Source organism: Cebus imitator, unplaced genomic scaffold (assembly GCF_001604975.1).
Source record: "Cebus imitator isolate Cc_AM_T3 unplaced genomic scaffold, Cebus_imitator-1.0 Scaffold767, whole genome shotgun sequence".
Taxonomy (NCBI): domain Eukaryota; kingdom Metazoa; phylum Chordata; class Mammalia; order Primates; family Cebidae; genus Cebus; species Cebus imitator.
Window position 1 is genome coordinate 21,145 of NW_016108082.1, and position 12,226 is coordinate 33,370.

The following is a 12,226-nucleotide window of genomic DNA, read 5'->3' on the forward strand; positions in this document are numbered from 1 at the left end:
AAAAAAAAAAAAAAAAAAAAAAAAAAAAAAAGTAGTGAAAAGGAAGCAAAGAAGAGCTTAACAGAAGCTGCTCCGTGGCCCACAAACAAGAAAGCAAGACAGAAAGATAAAAAAATAACAATCAAGTCCTGTGCCATCAGTAAAAAACAAATTGGGCTCCAAAAATTCGTTCTCAGTCATTACTTGGAATTCAGAATGCATATTTTTCACATTATAAATGGAGGCTAGATCCCAGATTATTCGACAAAAGCATTTTTAGAAATGAAATACTATTCATAATAGGAAAAAAATAAAAGTTTAAAAAGCTGATACTTACATTTAAACCACAATGATGCATTTAAGAAAAAATATTTCTAATCTACCTTGAATGCTGATACTTAAATCTCTTTAAATCTGTTCCCTTCCCTGTCTCTTCAGTGTGAAAGCAAACCTGGACCAAATCTATCTGTGATCTTCTTTACGTCGCCTGACCCTGCTTCCCCTGAACTGTGGTGCTTTTCCACCCAGGCTGCACCCCTCTGCACTGAGAGAGACTATGAGGGCACCCTGTCTGCCCACTGAATTCTTCTGTGGAGGGACTGTGGAAGCAGGGTCATGAGCAGGCAGTAAGGACCACAAAAATAGCAATAATCGTTCATAAAACAAACATTTACTGTGTGCCTGAAAAGTGCCAGGTACCATGCTATCAAGTCCAAATCCCACATTCCTGGTCAGGTTGAAATACAGGTTAACTTTTTACTGGCCATCCATGCTCACCATTATCAAATCCCTGTGAACAAATTTATAAAGGGAAATAATTAATGGTCTTTTACAAAGCTCCATCAACAATACGTAAGTTAGGTTGTGTCATAAGGGCTATCGGTGCTAGGCTGGAACTGATGACATGGCTGACAAACTGTATGTGAGAACCAGTGTCAGTAAATGCCATGAGGACACGGTGATACACAAAATACCTCTGCTCCTCATTTCCTACTTTTGCGATACTACAGTATCAGTTTAGACAAACTTCCTATCATGGAGCCACTTAATTTGACTTCCTTAGACAAATACTCTGTATTTACCCAAAGCCTAGTATTTTCTTCTCTTAACCTGACCACTACAGCTGAGTTTTTAATGAGTACAGTCTGTCTCTAATGTATGATTTGGCTTCCATTTTCGATGTTAATTAAAATGGTGCAAGTGGGTTATTCTGAATGTGGTAGAGTTCACATTATAGAAAAAGAATAAATTTTGGTTTTCATCTGGAGATAGAATTATAGTTCATATGGTTATGCCGCCAAATAATCCTAATGTTCTCTTAAATCCACAAGAAAGACAATGCTTCTGCTATTTTCTTTCTTTCCTTTTCTTCTTTTCTTTTTTTGAGACAGTCTTACTCTGTCACCCATGCTGGAGTGCTGTGGTACGATTTTGGCTCACTGCAACCTCCACCTCCCGGGTTCAAGTGACTCTCCTGCCTTGGCCTCCCCAGTAGATGAGACTACAGGCGTGTCCCACCATGCCTGGCTAATTTTTGTATTTTTAGTAGAGACGGGATTTCACCATGTTGGCTAGGCAGGTCTTGAACTCCTGACCTCAGGTTATCCACCCACCTTGGCCTCCCAAAGTGCTGAAATTACAAGTGTGAGCCACTGCACCTGGCCTGTCATTTTCTTTTGATATGACAATGGCCCATAAGAAAATACACTTGAGCCGGGCACGGTGGCTCACGCCTGTAATCCCAACACTTTGGGAGGCTGAGGCGGGTGGATCACGAGGTCAAGAGATCGAGACCATCCTGGTCAACATGGTGAAACCACGTCTCTACAAAAAGTACAAAACATTAGCTGGGCATGGTGGCACGCGCCTGTAATCCCAGCTACTCAGGAGGCTGAGGCAGGAGAATTGCCTGAACCCAGGAGGCGGAGGTTGCAGTGAGCCGAGATCGCGCCATTGCACTCCAGCCTGGGTAACAGGAGTGAAACTCCGTCTCAAAAAAAAAAAAAAAGAAAATACACTTGAACAAATTACAGATTTGTGTGATTTCATATTAATATTAAACAAATTCATTAGACTAAATTACTAGAAACCTACCAAGAAAACTTCCAAGACCTCAATTAGACCTTAATCACCAGACTCCAGGTTTTGGCCATTATTAAACCTTCTACAAGCATTTGTTTGTATGTGAACGTAAATCTTCATTTCTCTGGGATAATGATCAGGAGAGAGAGCAACCAGTGAGTCTACAAAGGCCTAAAGACTGTGACTAAAAGACTGCTGACCATGAAGGTGTCTATTTTCCCCATTCTAGATCATCTTTGGAGTCATTTGTCTGGGTATCAGGTTATTTAAGAACTTGTAGGACCAAACATTTGCACAGGCACAGGTGGATGTACTGGTATGTACCAAAGGGAGTGTTTAGTAAGAACCATTCTACAAACAGAATTAGAGGCACTAATAAAAGTGTGAATAATGAACCAGTAATCTTTCAAGATTCACTGAGGACTGAGTCTGTTCCCCTGTGAATGGATGTGAAACCTAAGTAAACATAATGAAGCCTGCTTTTAGAGGTGGAAAAAGCAGGGGGGAGAGATATGTGATAGTCTGACTCTCCTGAAAGGTACTACTCTTAGGAGTGTACCATAGAGAGACAATTTTCTTCTTGTCAGATGCTGTTAAAAGAACTTGGCTACTCCACCTGGAATGTGTGTGGAGCTGGACTACCTGGGTTTGAACCCCAGCTCCGCTACTTACTAGCTGTATGACTTAGCACTCAAAAAATAAGTTACTATCCTTTTCAGGTTAGCCACAGCTCTGGGGAGACCATCCTCCACCGTAGAGCAGCTTGCACAGAAAGAGCACTGATCCCCTGGTAACAGAGCAGCTTCTGCTAGTGGGTGACATCTAGCGGGGAGTAAAGACCTTCAGGAAAGAAAAATAAAAGAACTGGTTCCTTCAACCATAGTGCTTTAAGCGGCAGGGTGGGGCTTCATATTTAGTTTATATATTTCCAATGTGCCATGTGCTGCTGAAAGTTATCAAGAAAACCAGAGGAAAAACCACAATCTAGTGCAAGAACAGTCAATAGGGGAATAACCACAGCCCAAAAAGCATGCCGGTCGCTGACCAGGGCCCTGGTTCCCAAGGAAAAGTGTCCATAAGGAACAGTGTCCACTGACTGGTTTAGAGGCAGACAAGCTGGGATTGTTAAAAGCAGAACTTTGGGGGTCAGGTTTTAGAGGGCTGATGCAGCCTGACATTTAAGACTCCTCTCTGTGCTCTGTGGCACTGCCTGCAAGACTCGAGGAGGATGGAGTCATTCATCCTTTGAGATAATGTGGTCACTTAGATCTCAACAACAAGAGCTTCTTATGTCAACCAGCACATTTGTCCCAATCCAAACAACAATAAAAAGGTTTTGATGGAAACTTGTGATTCACCGACTTGATGAAAAGCCATGCCTAATTTTCTTTTATATCTCAAATTCTGGATCTACAATATTAGGTCAATCTATAAAACTTTAAGATATAATAGTATTCTTAATGGTTAAGGACTAATGGGGAGAATATGTTCTATTAATATATTCTTATGATATAATAACTAAAAATTGTTCTATATCCAACATCAACAAGAATACATAATAGACTGATTTTTCATTTGGAAAGGCCATTTGGAAAAGCAAGACTAAGTGCCACATTCTTGCTTCAAATGGACTGACTACATTATGCCTACACCAGTAATTTTGGTCAGAGATCAAAGCACCAGCCATTTCAGCAAAATGCAAGGAGACAACGGCATAGCTGGAAAGATAGTCTATCAGATCTTATTGCCTTTGCAATTTTCTAATGTCAAAGAAAAGAACTAAAACTGAAAAAATGAATGATACACAGTAAATGAAACCCCCAAATTTAGATTCTATCACTTGGTTATTCTTATCCTTTTAAGAGAATATAGCTGTTTCAAAAAATAGTCTCAGAGAACTATAAAACAAAAATTCCAATGAAGTCATTAAATCCTAACTGCTAGTACTTTAAAATTACTGTTTTTAAAACCTGAGCTCTGCAAAAATCCAAAGATATTGGGCAAGGAAAAAAGCCATGTTGAAAGCAAATTTAGCTGTGAGCAACTAAGAATTTTAAGAATTTCAAATCATGCCCAAAACATTAACAATATATTTCTTTAGTCTGCCTATCTTCAGCAGCTATTTAAATAGCAACTATTTCATATTTAGTTTATATATGTCCAATGTGCCATGAAGCTGCTGAAAGTTGTCAAGATAACCAGAAGAAAACTGTTCAGATAAAACTTTTTTGCTTGTTCACAATTGTCCTAAAATTCCTGCCAGAATATGTTTCTAAAAGGCAAGAAATGGGTCTGATTTGTCTACATAAACTGGCTGACTGCGATGCCTGGTATATTAATTTTTCTTGGAAGTCCAGACATAGGAAAATCCAATAATTCTTTCCTGAATGTACACTCAATTAAGTTCATTGTTACAGGATTTTCAAGTGATATTTTTTTCTTATGACTAGTTCTGCAGTGCATTGTAAGAAGTTTTAGAAAATAAATATGAAAAAAGAGAAGAAACTAAAAGTTGCACACAACCATGAATCAAATTTATAATTCAATCAACCATGAATCAAAAATATTTGGGGAAAAACTGAATCTATACTGAATATGTATACATACGTACAGACTTTCTTTCTTGTCATTATTCCCTAAACAATATAGTGTAACAACTACTTACATAGCATTTACATTGTATTAGGTATTGTAAGTAACCTAGAGATGATTTAAAGTATATGGAAAGATGTGCCTAGGTTATATGCAAATACTATATCATTCTGTACCAAGGACTTGAGCATCTGCAAATTTTGGTATCTGCATGAGGTCCTGAAACCCACCCCCAAGGATACTAAAAGATGACTGTATTCTATGTAAGGTACCACAATTTTATTGAATTCCTTAGCACACTGAACAATAATTTATCCTGTATTTTTCCTATTACATAGATTCATTGACATTTTTGGCTAATCAAAATGTAAACAGAATTTTGTGATGCAGATGAAAGCTGTCTAATGCATGGCTGTGGAACCAGTCCCTAACCGGTCAATCTTGATGCAATGCTTTCTTTGCTTACTGTAAAACTTCTAAGATTCTTTTATGGTTCATCCTCAACTAGGCTGGACTTAAGATCCTTATTTCTCTATTTTTTGGAAAATTATATTAGAAGGGCCTAGTAAGTAAATTCTCACTGATCATATGGCTAGTTCCCCAATTTTTAACCTTTCAGTGTGATCTGTCCTAAATAAAGACAATATATGTGTATATTTACTTGGATTCTTTAAAAAAGGAAAAGGGTTACTCTCTTTCTGAAGAAGAAAATAAAAGAAGGAACTAAGAACACTATTGTTTTAGGATATCCCAGTACTATGAAGAACATTAGAAGGAAGAAATTTATAAGCAGAACCTTCTGAGTTTTATTTCCAAGGCTCAAAAATAACAGAAGTTCAAATTTTTGGAGCAACTTTTAGGCAGATGTGGATCTACCACAAACAGATATATTTTTATTTTATATCCAACTTTGTAAAAAACACACATTTTGTGGTATTTCCAACATTTTAATCTAACGTGGTTGTATCTAAAATTCTTAATTCTGTGATGTCTTCAATACAAAGCTATCAATAATTTCATAATTAAAACTATTAATGCAGTAAAGGTGTGAGGTTAATTTGAAGTATGTGAATTACAGAATGATACTTAAAGAAAGGCCCCCTAGCCAGGTGCAGTGGCTCACACCTATAATCCCAGTGTTTGGGAGGCCAAGGTGGGAGGATTGCTTGAGCCCAGTAGTTCGAGACTAGCCTGGACCACAAAGCGAGACCCTGTTTGTACAAAAACAAAAACAAAAAGGCCAGTTCACTGTGTTAAGTTCATATAATAATTAAAACTCAGTCAGATATTACTTAGCAGATGTTCTTCTGGAACTAAGCTTAATGAAAACAGAAAAAAAAAATTCTTGTTATGTGTTCTTCTGGAACTAAGCTTAATGAAAACAGAAAAAAAAATTTTTCTTGTTATGTCTGCTATTACTATGCAAATAATTGTTGGGCAACAGTTGAGATACACAATATTCTACATTTATTAAGTTATATTGCAGGCACAGTTCAAAGTATTTTTCCTGTAATAACTCACTTAATCCTCATAGAAACCCTACAAGGTACATGCATACTATCATTATACTCATTTCATGAGTTAAAAAAAAAAAAAAAGTCACTAAGTTTCATAAGATTTTTTGTTTAATGAATTCATCAAACATAAGGGAGAACATTAGTCTAGTGTGCACATTCCATATAACTCTCTACAATCATTTCATTCAAAGTGAACTTCTTCTTCAACTTTAGAAACAATACCTGGAAATGTCTTTTACTTTATAGAAAATAGTCTAGTACACATAAGCCAAATTAACTCTTTGTAATCACCTCATACAAAGTAAACTTTGTAAAGTATGGGAAAATAACAATAAAATATTTTTGGAAAAGTCTTCTACTTCACAGGTGACTAAATTCTTAGACCAATTATTCTCAAGTACTTCTTACTGGCTGGGATAACAAGAAAACACCTAGATTTTTCTTCCTCCATCAGGAAATCAAAAAACACCAAACAAGGATTTCTAATATATTTCCGGCCATATTTATGTTAACTATTACTTGTTTGCATTATTAAAGTTTAGTTACAATTCAACTTTTACCAAAGGTATTGGCTTAAGACAAATCAAAATTAATTGTTCACAAAAGGAACAGCGGTTATTTTGGGTATTTTATTTCATTCTAAGATATTAAAATCATAGAATGTAATTCTCTACTATGTAATTTTACCATGTTTAAAATTCTTAGCAAGGGACTTCCTCCTCAGGAGGTTTTCAGTTTATAATGTATCATTACATAATAGTTATATGATTCTTTAAAATTGTTTTTTCTAGTTGCAACAGCACTTTATTTATATGGCCTAAGGGTGCCACCTTGTGGCCTGCGTAGGCTTCAGGTTCAACTTCAGCATCTAGCATGGGATAAGGCCAGAAGACTGTACCTCTGAAGTTTCTCTGTGCCATTTTGCAGTTATTTACCATAATTCTAACTGTGAATTTGTAAAATCCAAAATTGGGATGAAGTTCAATTTTCCTTTTAAAAAAATTTTATCAAGAAAATTAAAAGCAAACGTATGATTACAGGCCTATGTAGAAATCTAAACCTCATTAAACCCACCTTAGTGGACTTTATATAAAGTGCTATTTAATGGCATTCTAACTTACTCATTTATTGCGTTGTTTCAAAATATAAGAATTGCAGTTTTTGTAAAATATTCCTTATTTTCTAAATAGTCTGCAAAATTTAAACCAGGCTTCACCCTAAATAAGTTTGAAGGTATGAGATTGTACTCTAACAAGAAGCTTAAGTGTAGTAGTCATGTGTCACTTAATGATGGGTATATGTTCTGAGAACTACATCGTCAGGTGCTTTCACTGTTATGTGAACATCACAGGATGTCCTTAAGTTCTTACACAAATCTAGAGGATGTGGCCTGTTACATGCCCATGCTATACATGACTGTATTTTCATAAAATTCTAGAGCTGGAAGGGCCATCCAACATTATTTAACTCAATCTCATAATTTTATAAAGGACACTGAGACCAGAAAGGCTGTAGCTTTGCTACTTTACACGCTACCCCTCATCCCCAAAGGTTCTAGTCCTATTCATGATTCACTGTCAAAATATAAAATGCAGTATACACTGCATAATCACATTTTGGTCAACGATGCATATATGAAGATGATCCCACAAGATTAGAATACAGTATTCTTACTGTAACTTTTCTGTTTAGACACACGAATGTTTACCACAGTGTTAAAACTGCCTACAGTCTTCAGCATAGTAACATGCTGTATATAGGTTTGTAGCCTAAGAACAATAGGCCATACCATATGGCCTGGGTGTACAGTAGGCTCTGCTATCTAGGTTTGTGTAGTAAGTACAGTGTACAATGTTTACACAACAATGAAATCATCTAATGGTGCATTTCTCAGAATGTGTGTACCTGTCATTAAGCAATGTATCACTATACATCATCTTCAACATAATAGTTTTTCACAATTCTGTTGTAATTTGTTCCTTTCCAAGCTCTAGATTATGTGCTAGATGGGTGCAATCATGTTCATATGACTACTTCTTGAACATCTTTTAAGGTCCAAGAAATAGGAATATTTAGAAACATTTGTTGACTCCTTCCATAAGCAGGTACATATTAGATAGAAATGCAATATGATATACACCTACTATGTATCCACAAAAATTTTTAGAAATAAGAATTTTCAATTTTTTTTTTAAGAGATGGGGAGGTCTCACTATGTTGCCCAGGCTGGTCTCAAACTCCTGGGCTCAAGTGATCCTCCTGCTTTGGCCTCCCAAAATGCTAGGACTACAGGTGTGAGCCACTATGCCCAGCCTGGAATGTTTTAAGGAGTTAAACGTTCAACACATTTGAAGTAAAAAATTAGTAACATTTCAGAACATTAAAAACCCATAAATTTATAAAAATACAAGTGTTAAACATACACTGTCATTCTAATATAAATTAGGAAAAGAATAAAGTGAAACATTTTAAAATAAACCATATAAAAATAGAGAAAATTTAAACAATGTCTGGCAGGATTCACCAGTGAACCTACCTGGGCCTGATCCTGTTTTAGGCTATAGATTTTTTTTTTTTTTTATTTTGTTATTTTCTTTCTGGGCTCTAGTACTTGCCAGGTTATGAATTTTTTATTAAATTTCTCTAATGAATGCAGGCCTATTCAGATGGTTTATTTCTTTTTGTGTGAATTTTCATAGACTGTGCTTTTCAAAGAATTGAATTTCATCTAGGTTATCAAATTTGTGGGCAGAGAGTTGTTCATAGTACTCCTTTATTATCCTTTTAATGTCCATGGGATCTCTAGTGATGTCCTCTCTCATTTCTGATATTAGCAATATATCTTCTCTTTTCTTAGTCTGGCTAGAGGCTTATTGATTTTATTGATCTTTTAAAAGAACCAGCTTTTGGTTTCACTGATTTTCTCTATTGATTTATCATTTTCAATTTTTATTAATTTCTGTTCTAATTCTTATTTCTTTTCTTCTACTTACTTTGGGTTTAATTTGCTCTTCTTTTTCTAGTTTCATAAAGTGGAAGCTTTAGATGATTGATTTTGGATCTTTCTTTTCCAATACATGCATTCAATGCTTTAAATTTTCCTCCTCTAAGCACTGCTTTTGCTATTTCCCACAAATGTCAGGCTATGTTTTCACTTTCATTTAGTTCAAAATATTTATTAATTTCTCTAGAGATTTCTTCTTTGACTTATGTTATTTACAAATGTGTTATTTAACCTCTAAGTATTCAGCGATTTTCTGGCTATCTTTCCATTATCAAATTCTAATTTAATTTCTTTTGGTCTGAGATTAGATATTTCATGATTTCTATTTTGGCCAATTCCAAACCAGCTATAGGCTCACTCATTACTTTGTGCTTGTACTCTATAGAGATGGTTACTATTCTGACTGCACTGCGGAGCTTTTTTTTTTTTTTTTTTAACATCAATTATTGCCATGTGCCCAAACATGAATATATTATTTTGACTGAAAATCAACTATGAGTTTTTAATTTCCTCAGATGTCCACTGCCTAACTAGACTCCATTCCTACCTGTTCCATTGGTTTCCAACTCTATCACTTTTCACTGCTCATATGCTTTGAAGGGGTCAGTCTTCATTATTTAAAGCCATGTAACATATCACATTCCCCTAGCTATAGAGGTTTATTTATAGGTGAGCAAGTGACCAGTCCAATAAAACTCTGCTTGGAATACCAGAGAATTACGTTCACTTTATTTTTCTAAAAATATGATGAGTAAATGAGACATCTAAAATTGCTTTTGTCATTCTGATATATATTTCATAGATAGCAAGTATACAGTGTGAGGCAGAACAGATAAACAGGGCCAAGCCCTGAGCTTTTCATATTATAGATATCAATAAAGTATCTTTTTAAGACAGTTTGAATTAGGTTTTCTGTTACTTAGAACAAAATATAAATGACACAGAATCTGAAGTGGTCATTACTATTTGATTTCCACTCACATGCTTCTGTTATTGCTTCCTAAAAAGGAAAAAAAATATTGTTTGTGGTACGTGTTTCAGCAAAAGACAAAGGTCAAAAGAAGGGTGAAGTCCATTGATGTTTAACTCTTTTTGAGAAGGAGTTGAATTAAGGCCTAAGAAATCTCAGGTTCAGCATAGGAGCTTGAACACTGACTGAGGGCTGGGTAAATTCTAGGAACTGATTGAGGAGATAACCTGAAGAACAAGTTATAAAGATATTCTAAATAAACAAGTGAAATAAAAATAAGCCTATTATGGAAAAACTCTTTTATAAGCAATCCACAGTTTTGGATATATTTAAAAAAAAAAAAAATCAGCATTAACAGTCAACGGGTAAAATACAGACAAAAGACTGAGGCTCTCCTAAGGCAGAGAGGCAGATTTAGATTAAAGTAGCAGTACTGCTGGGCTACTGGAAAAAACTGACTGATAAAACTGCGACCAAAGTTAAAATGTCTATATAAACTGTTTAAACAAAGTCACATTCAGAACATTTTTTTTTTTTTTAAATTAAACTTAAGCGGGCCTGGCACGGTGCTCATGCCTGTAATTCCAGCACTTTGGGAGGCTGAGGCAGATTGCTTGAGGTCAGGAGTCTGAGACCAGCCTGGGCAACATGATGAACCTCATCTCCACTAAAAATACAAAAATTAGCTGGGTGTGGTGGCATGTGCCTATAGTCACAGCTACCCAGGAGGCTGAGAGAGGAGAATCGCTTCAACCCAGGAGACGGAGAACGTAGTGAGCTGAGGTTGCACCACTGCATTTTAGCCTGGAAGACAGAGCGAAACACCGTCTCAAAAACAAACAAACGAACAAACAAAAAACAAAACAAAACAAAACTTAGGCTAACAAAAAAAGGCATCGTAATGTAATAAAAGAAAATATAGGTTATTTGGCTAGTTTTAATATGTTTAGCTTAAAAAATAAAATACAGCAGAGTATCTCATGTCATAAAAACCCAATATAGAAAGGCAGCTAAATAAATCATTTCTGCTCTTGCACTTGTTTCTGATTTACTCGGCACCGTACCTAAATAACAATGTGCACAAATCTTTTAATTGATTCTATTTAGAAATTTATTAAAAATACCACTTATTGGATAGGATTTCTAGGGCATATGTGTGTTTAAAGCACCATGAGAGAGCTAGAGACAGGAAAGCTGTCCATTTGTAAATCAAATTAGTGTATACCTTCTGTTTATTCAACATGTTTTGGTCTTGGAATTGTTTCTCTAACAGTGTACTGGCGAGTCAGACATTAAGTTATTTAAGGTTTCTAAACACCAATTTGGTGGAGTTCTATCCTTGTTAAGGAAGGGAAGCTTCAGAAAACCTGAATAGCACTTTAAAAAAGTATCTAATTTGGAAAATAATGATTCCTTTGTAACTGATTTTGGTTTTAAAGTTTACATTGGTAATTCTAATGTCTGTTTGCCAGTTTAATTTCACAAAGTACTTGACTGGGTGGAGTGACACACACCTGTAGTCCCAGCACTTTTGGGAATCTGAAACAAGAAGATCACTTGAGCCCAGAAATTCGAGACCAGCCTGGGCAACATAGTAAAAGCCCATCTGTACAAAACAATTTTAAAATAAACTTTGCGTGGTGGTGTGTGCCTATTGTCTCAGCTACTCAAGGCTGAGGCAGGAGGATCACGTGAACCCAAGAGGTGGAGGGTGTATTCAACCATGATTGTGCCACTGCACTCCAGCCTGGACAACAGAGCCAAACCCCGTCTCAAAAAAACACGAGGAAAAAAAAAAAGTACTTAGCTGGACACAGTGGCTCATGCCTGTAATCTCAGCACTTTGGGAGGCTGAGGCAGATCACTTGAGGTCAGGTTTGAGACCAGCCTGACCAACATGGTGAAACCCCATCTCCACTAAAAATAAAATTGGCTGCGTGTGGTGGCATGTGTCTGTGGTCCCAGCTACTCACCAGTCTGAGGCAGAAGAATCGTGTGAACCTGGGAGGCAGAGGTTGCAGTGAGCCGAGACTGTGCCACTACACTCCAGCCTGGACGATAGAGTGAGACTCTATCTCAAAA

General features: G+C 36.2%; 1 protein-coding gene across 2 annotated transcripts in view; it reads right to left on the minus strand.

Moving 5' to 3' along the window:
• Positions 1-12,226, minus strand: part of ANKRD46 (ankyrin repeat domain 46) — a 31,126-nt gene that overhangs the window by 13,879 nt on the left and 5,021 nt on the right. The gene's annotated exons all lie outside the window — the stretch shown is intronic.